Below are 10,501 nucleotides of genomic sequence, written 5' to 3'. Positions count from 1 at the left end.
GCAGCACAAAAACAAATTTATTTAAAAGTATAAAAATTATATTCTGATGACAAGGGGAGTAATCTGGGCCAAAGCAATAATTCCTGAGTAAACTCTTGCACGGTCTCATTGACATAAGCAGACAGAGCACTCTCTATGCCATCTGCTTTCTTGCTACTGCAGTGTCTACATAATCTGCTGAGATGCCCTTATTTCCCTCAGAGCAGGATACTTTGAGGTTAGAACCTCTATCAATAAAGCAGCTTGTTATAACAAGGTGTGTATGTTAACAGTGAGATTGTTCCTCAAGACTGTGTGGCTCTCAAGAGTAATAGATTTGCCTTTCGGAGAGAAAATATAAACTGTCAGATGGCAGAAATGCTGTGGAGATGGCAGAAAACTGCGGAGACGCTGCGCTACAAGCAGCTCACAGATGCCACTCTCCGTGGGTGGTGAGACAACGTGCCAGAAGAATTCATACACATATGTACTACTCTACAGCAGAAAAGGCTGCTCAGGGAATCAGGCTAAAATTCTGCCAGCTTTGCCATACTGGATTTTTTTTTTATAAATATAAATTTCCAAAAATAAATGTGTCAGGATTGACTTAGATCATTCAAAATGGAAATAATAAGTATAAACAATCACCACCATTTCTAAAATGGAGAAAAATAAGTAGAAATGAGAAAAAAATTGTCTCCATTGGATTGTCAGCTTATTACAGATTGAATATAAGCCATAGTAAAATTAACAACAATAAACCATGAAGCAGAGTTCTAAACATGTGAGGTACGATGTGGAAACAAAGCAAAAGGACATGGAACTGCAGAGTCAGAGATAGCAGTGGGAGATACCATAGCAGAACATGACAGTAGAAGTCAACCTGAGAGTAGAACAGACACACTGCCTTCATCAGAGCAAATGACCCACAGAGCATGAGTGGGAAAAGGGAGAGGATAATATGTAATAGGAAAGAATATAAGGCATCTTAAAAATATTGTATATATATATATATGAATGAGAGAAGAAAATCTGTATACCTCTGAGTTCTTTAATTTAGCAAGTGTAAGACAAAAAACTCTAATATATATGTTACGAAAACATTTCATAACGGTGTGCCTTAACATCTACGCTTTTGGGCAGTGTTATCTGGCTCACAAAAATAGAACAGTAGAATGGACATGAAGCCATGTGTATTCGGCTCCAGCACCAGGAAACTATATTTATTTTTTGGGGGGGAGAAACAAAAACAAAAATTAAGACAAACAAACAAACACTGATCTGGTTATCTTAGAATAACTCAATACAATTTAAATTTACTTTGTCATAGTTCTAGAGTCCAAGGACTAAGTGTGATCATGATGCAGGCATGATTGTCTTCTGGTGAGAAATTTCTTCCTTGGCTGCAGAAAGCCACCATCTTACTGTGTCCTCCGTCAGAAGGGAAAGAGGGAGCCACCTCTGGTGTCTGCAGACATCACATTCTGTGGCACCACTCATGTGACATCTTCTAAGTGTAATCATATCTCAAATGGCTCAGCATTAAGTAACAACACTGGTGGGTTAAGCACCTGCAGCACTCAGTACATAACAATTAATGCTATAGGATGAAATTTCTTTCAGGCTCATACCTTCTCCTGAGCACATTCAGAGAGGGAAAATACTAAGCCTTGAGTGTGCCAAGGATGGAAAAACCTTCAAAATTTTGTATCTAGCATAATTTTCCTTTAATTACAAATGTTATAACTACAGCTTTTTAGATAAGATTTCAGTATTACAATTATCTATGATTTTGTATAAAATACCATAAGATAAAACAAATAAACCTGAGTAAATACAAGAATAACTGGGAAAATCAAAGCAAAAAGATGAGCAGTCAACCAGGATTTGTTTAACTATAGGACTGGTACTAAAACCAAGTGTGTTAGGAGTGAAAATCTGTTCAGTGATCAGGTAGTTCTAACAGGACCTGCGTGGGAGAGAGAGAGAAAATGTACCAGGGAGGTCTTCAGATAATGGATGGAAATTTTCGTCACTGATAAAAAGTACAGTGAAAATCTATAATAATCATTGGGGTAGGCATAATAATTTAAAACTTTCTCACAGATAAAAAGGCCAAGGCCAGATGGATTCATCATAAAACTCCATCAGACCTTCAAAGAACTAAAGCCAATACTACTCAAAATATTTTGTAAAATAGAAAAAGAAAGCGCTTCTCTAAATTCTGTATGAAGTCAGTGTTAATTTGATACCTAAAACCAGATAAAGATTCAACAAAAATCAGAACTACAGGCCAATCTCCCTAGTAAATATAGACATAAAAATTATCAAAATAATACTTTTCAAGATCAAGCTGGCTTTGTCCCAGGGATACAAGGATGGTTCCGCACACCTAAACCAAGGGACATGATTTATCATGTAAATGGGCACAAGTATAAAAATCTCATGAAAATTTCAATTAATGTAGAATAAAAATGCCTTTGATCAAAATCTGACATCTTCTAATAATAAAAAAAACTGAAAAAATATTCAAAATACTGAGTATGTAGTTTACTCACATAAAAGCAGCTCACTTGAGAATGAAGAAACAATTCGAATGTTTAAATGTTTGACAAAAAGATGACTGCATTCCAAACTAATTTAAAAAGAATTCTTTATTCTAAGGACTTTTTGAATCTTTGGCTTTTACCTCACTGAAACTATTTCTGAGCAATTAAATGGATAAAAATTAAGTTTTATATTTATACCCAACTCAGGATTTTCTATTTTTAATTTTGGTAGCATGTATATTCCCCCACTAACATTGATTCTGTTTTAAAAGTGGGTATATTTTTAGATTATTTCCATGCTAACTTTCTTTAAAATATGTTGCTTACGTTGATGGTATTTGTAACTTGTGGCAAATTTAACAGTCATAAATTAACAGAATTATAAATGGATGTACGCCAGTTTGAGACAGTGCATGCATCTGTGAATGGTTACATTTTGAAAAGAGTTGTGAAATAAGTCCTCAGGTAATTCTTTTTTCCTAATGCTCAATATTGATTTATTAACAAGGAAAGCTGTGATACGTGGGAAACTCTGGCTCTAAAGAAATCCCTAACCACCCTTGTGTCTACTGACTAGATTTAACAACGTGACTGCAGAGAACACATGTAACAATTGTTGCACCCATGACCATAACACTCCATACTTTGCTATAAAACAAAGCATTACTCTTTTGGACAATTTACTGTGACATTGGACAGTTGATCATATGACCCTACACATGGAAATATCAGTTGTCCCTAGCCATGCCCCAAAGACCATTTGAAGTTATCTGACACTAGGAAAAGAGTTAAAAATCATAGCATATAATAATGTTCCCTTGTCTTTTACATTATTCTTGATTGCTTGGTGAATGAGTAAACAAAACTAGTGATGGCTTGTCATGTTCTATTGATGACAGATTCAGGCAACAAGACTCACAATCTGACAGGTTAATAGTCAGTGAGTTAGTTAATTGGTTCAAATACAATTATTTATGACAGAATCTAAACTCATACATAGTTACCCTGAGGCAAACACTTCTAATATGTGTGTGTGGTCTCCCTTTCTAGAATAAGATTCCTAAGTGGCATCACTTAGAAGCTGATAACAGGGAAAATGGCTGTAAAGGAGATGTAATTACTCTGGAAAATTGGATAATCATTTCTTTAAGTGCTTAGGCATACACTTGTAATGTGACCCAGCAGCTCAATTTGAAGGCATTTGCTTACCAGAAATGAAGCTTCTGTTCTCCAGGAGCTGGAATGAAGGCCCTTAAAGTGGCTGCATTCAGAATCCCAAACACTAAAACCAGGCACTTGTTATACTGTACAATGCACAGTAGTATTCTATTAGAAATCAGAGGAAAAAGACTGACAACACCTGTAGCAGTACAGAGGCATCTCAGAGATGTTATGCTCTGTGGAAGAAGAAAACCTTTTATGGCAAATCCGTAGTTGTTGCTTACGTATAATTATGATGTAGGTGACACAGAGACAGATGCGAGAGCAGAATTGTGAGGGCTTGGATTGGGAAGGAGTGTGAGCTTCTCTAGGATAGTAGGATGTTGTGTTGGTGTGTAAGAAGGAGAATATATATATAAATGTACACCACACACACACACACACACACACACACATACATCAAAACTTTCGACATCTTCTTGTAACTATTTTGCTGTTTGTGAACTATTCCTCAATAAAATATATGTTTTAGCAGTGGGGTAATATCTGAAGAGATGGCTCAGCGGATAAGTGTACTTATCTGATCTTTTAGAAGCCCTGGGTTTGGTCCACAGCACACACAGAAACTTTCTGAAATTCCAGTTTCAAGGGATCTCTTGACTGCACATGAATGCATTTGGGGGTACAGACATACTCAAGACATATACACACATATCAACTAAAATATATTCATTTTAAACCATTAAGAAAGCTGGGGATGTATGCGGATGAGACTACTTACAGTTGATCTAATCATAGGCAGCAAAACAGGAGGCAAATTTGGTGGACATTCATCAAAATCTTGTTGTTTCTGAAAGTATCCACTGATTGAGCACCAACTCTGCCTCTGCCCATCTGGTTCACAGGTGGCTTCTGTGCATATACGTCCCTCCAACGCAGACAGAAAGGCTCTGAGCACCAGCCAGGGGAATGTCCACCTTTCGTAGGCCTGGCTGTGAAATCCTCCCTAGAGGTCTTCTTCTAGGTCCTCTACCAATCTTCCAGCTTGGTCATTCCGGGAGGGGGGAGGGCCAGGGTTGCTGAGGCTCAGTGCCATGTCTGTCTTCCCCTTACACTCCTGACCTCATTTCCTAGAGACATCACTGTAGAAAAAAAACCAAACTTCCATAGGTCACTGAGGTTTGGGATTTGCTGGCTGTAGTAAGTAGCTTGCTTACGGCACCTCAATACTCTTACTGGGGAAGATGAGATTCTTTCTGTTGCCGTGTACATTAAGAAAACTAGAGTGTGTTCTTTAGTTTGGTTACAAATCATTGAGAACCTGTTGTCAGCAGACTGAAGAACTAGTTATTTTTCATGAGAACTTAAGTTCACAAGTAACGAGTACTATCTTACTCTAATAAGATACAGAGGTAAGTCTCTTGCTAATCTCTCATGATGGTAATATAGCTGCTATAGCTCCAAGCATTATTCTATGTTCAAAAAAAAAAGTAACAAAGTGAATTCTACCAGTGTCTTTTTAGTAGGAATTTCAATGTTCGTAGTGAGCATAGTATGCTATTTGTATTGGTTGAAACATATCATCTGTCACCATGGGAACTAGCATGGGAAAGATGAAAAATCAATGTTTAAACTGGGTACCTTGCAGCCTACCCATTTAACTACAGTTCTATTACCATGCAAGAATTGAGGCAGGGATAGTGGCTAGGTAACTGGCCATATCTGCAACATATAAGTATAACAAAGAATTCTGCATATCTGATTTGTAGCTTTGAGTATTTGTCAGGGCAGGAAATATAAAGACCCAGAAAAACAATGAAGGTGATTTTATACAATTCTGAAAGTCAAAAGAAATGAACATCTGCCTGAAGGGAATGTGTTGTAATAAGGTTATGAAGCTCACATTCATGAGGAGAACACTGGCCCCTTCAAATCCAGATTTCTATTTAACTTATTTCTATTTTCCAGATTCAAAGCAATGAAAAAAAAAAAAAAAACCAAACTAAAAATGATACATCTGCAGAAATGTTCTCAAAAATGCTGGGTTAAAACAGTGGAAAAACATGTCAAATTCTAAGGTCAAAAAAATCTCAAAGACTTCTTATTCTATTCCATTTTTAAGTTTCAATTTAGTTTAATTTTAATTTTGATAAATTTGGCAGTAATCTCATCTAGTTTAACTGTGTAATCACGATGAACATGATTCCACTGAGTCTCTTCTGCTTTGTTGTACTGGAAATTCCCAATGAAGCAACTCTGAAGAATGATTCATAAATAAAACTTTGGCCTGGTCAGAAACATTTGGAAGCTGCTTTCATATATGACATCTGTGACAGATTTTACTTGCTAGAGGATGGTAATTATTATCATTTTTTGAAGGGTGACATTTTCTTTCTCTATTCTTTTTTTTAATCTTGATGTGAGGGTCATATAAGCTAAATACCCAGGAAATGTCAACAGCGTCAGTGAGCTACATATGTGACCATAGCATGCATGGTCTATTTATTTTCTCTGTATCTCTTTCATTATAAGAAAATTCTTGTCTAAGCTTACATATGGAATACATTTTTGTTATTATATGTTAATGTGCATAATTAGAATTATTTAAATGAATTTCCACATCAAATGTTTTCTACATCTGGAAGTCTGAGCATCTCACTAGTGTACCTATTTTTATGTGTCATTATTTCCCCAGTATTTTCATCAATTCCAGCTTTTACGGTTGGCCAATATAATTTTTAACTGGGGAAGAAATATGTAAGATTGACCAGACAGAACTTGACAACTGTCTGATCTATGTGATAAACATTATATTTTCATTTCATTCTTTAAGACAGTTTATTATATAGTATGTGATAGGAGGAGAGATTATGAATATTATTGTCCAACTAGCAGAGATAATTTTTATGTTAGTTGAATTCTTCAATTATAGAATATGAACTTCATGAAAAAGCATAAAGGACACAATTCCATTTTAGTTCTGCTAAATATTGTAGACAATTTATAGACTCTCCCATCTTAAAAACAAGCAAAGCCCACCCTAGATTCCCCAAGGTCCCTCCCCCTGTGATCCCCACTCTGCATTTTCACAGGCACCACTGATACCATTTTTTTCTCTTCCTCATTTCTAAGATGTGCTCAAACACTCATTTTTGTGCTCAGCTGGAATCTTGTTCTCTTGGACCATCATTAATGTCCATATTACCAAATACACAAACCATCTGTATCCTGGTCCCTGATCTACCATGAATATTTGTCACTGCCTTTTAAACACTTCTTTTGCAATTACCTTCAGGATTTCTGACACTTAGTTTTCCAAAAAAAAAAAAAAAAAAAAAAAAAGACCTAGCTTTCCTTTATGCCATGTGTTGGGTCTCTTTTCTTTCTGGCCTATAAATATTAATATAGGGTGTGTTCAGGACATTTTTTTTCTTCATATATACTCACTGTCTAGCTAATTCCAGCAAGTCATATGGTATCATAAACACAATGTATTTATGGGGCTTTTCTTTTCTATTTGAATATTCAAACTAGAGACCTGTTAACTCTTTGTGTAATTAACATTTCCAAAAATTGCTTTCTCATTTAATCTGAATTTTGCCCAGCACTCCCCATGTCTGTGACTGACTTCAGAATGCATCGAGTTGACCAATGCAACTTTGATTTTTCTGTTTTTTCTCCATACTCCAATCCAACTCTCCAGTAAACCCGATAGCTTCTTCCTCAATATACGCATGGAATTTAATGACACAGCTCCCCTAGGTCCACTACTGCCTTTCTCCTTTCTCCCTAGCAGTCTTGCAGCTCTATGACCCTCCATGTTTGCCCTCAGATGTCTATTGCACATGCCATGGTTAAAGGTAACTGTCTGTAAGATTTTAATGAGTTCCCTGCTGTTAATGTTCTGGTTTTGCCTGTAACTCAGGGTAATGCCCAAGGTCTTGACCAATGAGCCCTTAAGACTCTGTACTTAGTTTGTGTGGTTTGCTCAGTCACTTCTCTTGGGATTTTGCTCACAATCCTTTTCTTTACAGATGCATGCTAATCCTTCATGAGAGTGACTAGCCTTCTGTCTTCTTACCCAGCCTGTAGACTTATAACCACTAGCACATGTGTTTCATGTATCCTGGCTTACCTGTTCAGTGTCCTGCTTAGCTCCTGGAGTGTAAGTTACATAAGTGCAGAAACTTGGTTTCATCCCTCCATAATTCTCAGTATCTAGGCTAGCCAGTGGCACACAGCCTATGTGTCTATAGGTCACAGAGTCATGACTGACACACAGTCATTCCTATGTAGCATGGCAATGTCAGTTTTTCCACTTTGATTTGTTTAAAAGAGTTAATCTTTCTTGCTTCACATCAGAGCAAAATTTAGTATTTTCACTTGTTTCATTTAACAAAGAAAATATTTGTTACTTTGCCATCTAAATCTCCAATTAGCATGGCATAATAAATACAGCTGGATAAATTTTTGCCCAGAAAGAGCTGTGTGTCTCTGCTTGTGGAACTTCTGAGGCATGAGCTCTCTGATCTTGGAGGGAAAAGGTAAAGTCGCGCCATCAAACATTTGTTGTGTGACACTATGAGAAATTGTTATTGTTGATGTGTCCCTTATGTAAAGGGTCCTGTAGAGGGCTTGGGTAGCAGAATTAAATTTTCCTTGCCTAAAAGTAAAAATTCAATTATTATGGGCTAAATTAAATACTGAACTCACAAAGAAAAAAATAAAGTCACTTAAAATGTATAATAAGTGTCTTGTATTAGCTATTTGGATTTAGTGTTTTTTTCTATCTGATTTAATTACCTAAGGTCCTGAACAACATATTTAATATTATAATACTTCCTGATTATTTACCCCTATAGATAAGATGACTTGTGTCTGAATAAATGATGAAAGTATTTTAATGTCATGTAGTTCACTTTCTGTCTTGGATCAACAACATGAATATAGAATATAGGAAGTAATAAAAAGAAATTATAGAAGAAATTTTACTTAAAATCTTATTTTTTCACCACTTTAAAATATCATTTTAAACTATACCCATCTTAGTCTTATGTTTCACATGCTAAGATATTTCTAATATAAACTTGTAAGAACATAAAAACTATATACATGAATGAGCTGTCATATGACATACCCTCTACACTTTCATCAGGGTAACAATAGATATCTCAAGAGCTTATCATACCTTTATGGTAAAACATTCAAAATTCTCTCCTCTAACTTCTCAAAGGCACAAAGCATCATAGCTGCAGTCATCTACTGAAATAAGAGCCCACTGATGTTTGCTTGTGACCAATCTGATGAACAATCTCATGAATAGTTTGAAGATTTCTTGATATTGTGTAGGTGGGATCTTCTCTCTGGTGACTGTCTCCTTTGCTGAATAGAAGTATTTTATTTAGATGTAGTTCAAGGGGTTTTTTTTGAAGACATATTTTGCATCATCAATCCCTCAGTGTAGGAATTATATTAAAAAACAAACAAACAAAAAACAAAGTAACCCTTTTATTGGCTATTGAAATGTTCAAATTTCTTGTGAGAAGGTAAATGGACTTTAAGTCATATTGAGTATTTTGTTGAAGTTTGCCAAATTATCAGTAAGCTCTATTCGCAGGCTCACACCTTTGTGATTTGAGAGAACCCCTTCACTCTTCCAGGAGCTGAGGTACATCCCTCAAGAAACTCAGTCTTGGCAGCCAGTATATGCTTGAAGACAGGAAGCTGCACCTGTTGGGAGACTCCACCTAGTTTCCAGGTGGCACCTACTTCTGTTAGTTCTAGCTGACCAATGACTGCCCTACAGCTGTAATTCTTGAGTTAGAATTTAGCTCCCTTAGAGTTCACAGACAGGTAAAATGAGGGCGAATGTAGCTGACATATGTAGTCAATGTCACAGATGACTCTTACATCTGAGGAAGAGCACCTACTGTTGAGTGTTCCTTACTTTGTGTCAATTTATAGGTACAGAGTGACATATCAGCCACCCAAGTCCCCAAGTGACACTCTCCCAGCTCATATGAGGCAGTTCATGGCCAGAGGTGACTGACTCCACAGATACTCTGGCTACATTCCCATGGCTGCCCTGACAGACACAGCCCGTAGAATGTGCCTATCAGAGAGCTCTGGTTCACATGTGCACCTCTGGCACGTCAGTTGATAATTTCTGGAGGGGGTAGAGGAGAATGAAACCTGGAAACCTCAAATATCTGCTTCATTTGGACCTTCCAGGGTCTGGGGTGAGAGTTGCATCTGTTTAGTAGATATGGCTAGTGATATTTAAAATAGTTTTACCCTGGCTACTATTGGCTATTGCCAAGCTCCCTCCATCCTCCCTGTGCCATCTGCCTCTTCAGGCCCACGATCTCTACTACTGCAGCTGTCTACACATTAGTCATATTGCGTGATGACTTAGAAAGACAGCCAGAACTAAAATGAAATTGCATTGTCAGAAAACTAGTGGTGGAAGTGGATGGACAGAGATGGCTTACAAGTGAAGCAAATCGAGGACTGGAAATGTGACTCAGTTGAACATTTGCTAAGCTGGAAGAGGCCCTGGGTTCCATTACACACACACACACACACACACACACACACACACACACACACACACTGAAGATATAACATGTGTGATTTCAGAGTGGAGTGGAAAAGCTTGGTGACATAATATACAGGAAGAGGTGACATAGTGTGCAACCTGAGTCTTTACATTTGTAGCACTGATGACCTTAGTTTAAATGATCCAAATGACCTGTGATGACTTTTGGCTTCACAGAAGGCCTGTAGCAGGGAGGTCCTCTGTATGAGACCTC

The sequence above is a fragment of the Arvicanthis niloticus genome, chromosome 4, assembly GCF_011762505.2.
Source record: "Arvicanthis niloticus isolate mArvNil1 chromosome 4, mArvNil1.pat.X, whole genome shotgun sequence".
Classification (NCBI taxonomy): Eukaryota; Metazoa; Chordata; class Mammalia; order Rodentia; family Muridae; genus Arvicanthis; species Arvicanthis niloticus.
Note: the sequence above shows the minus strand (reverse complement) of the source record.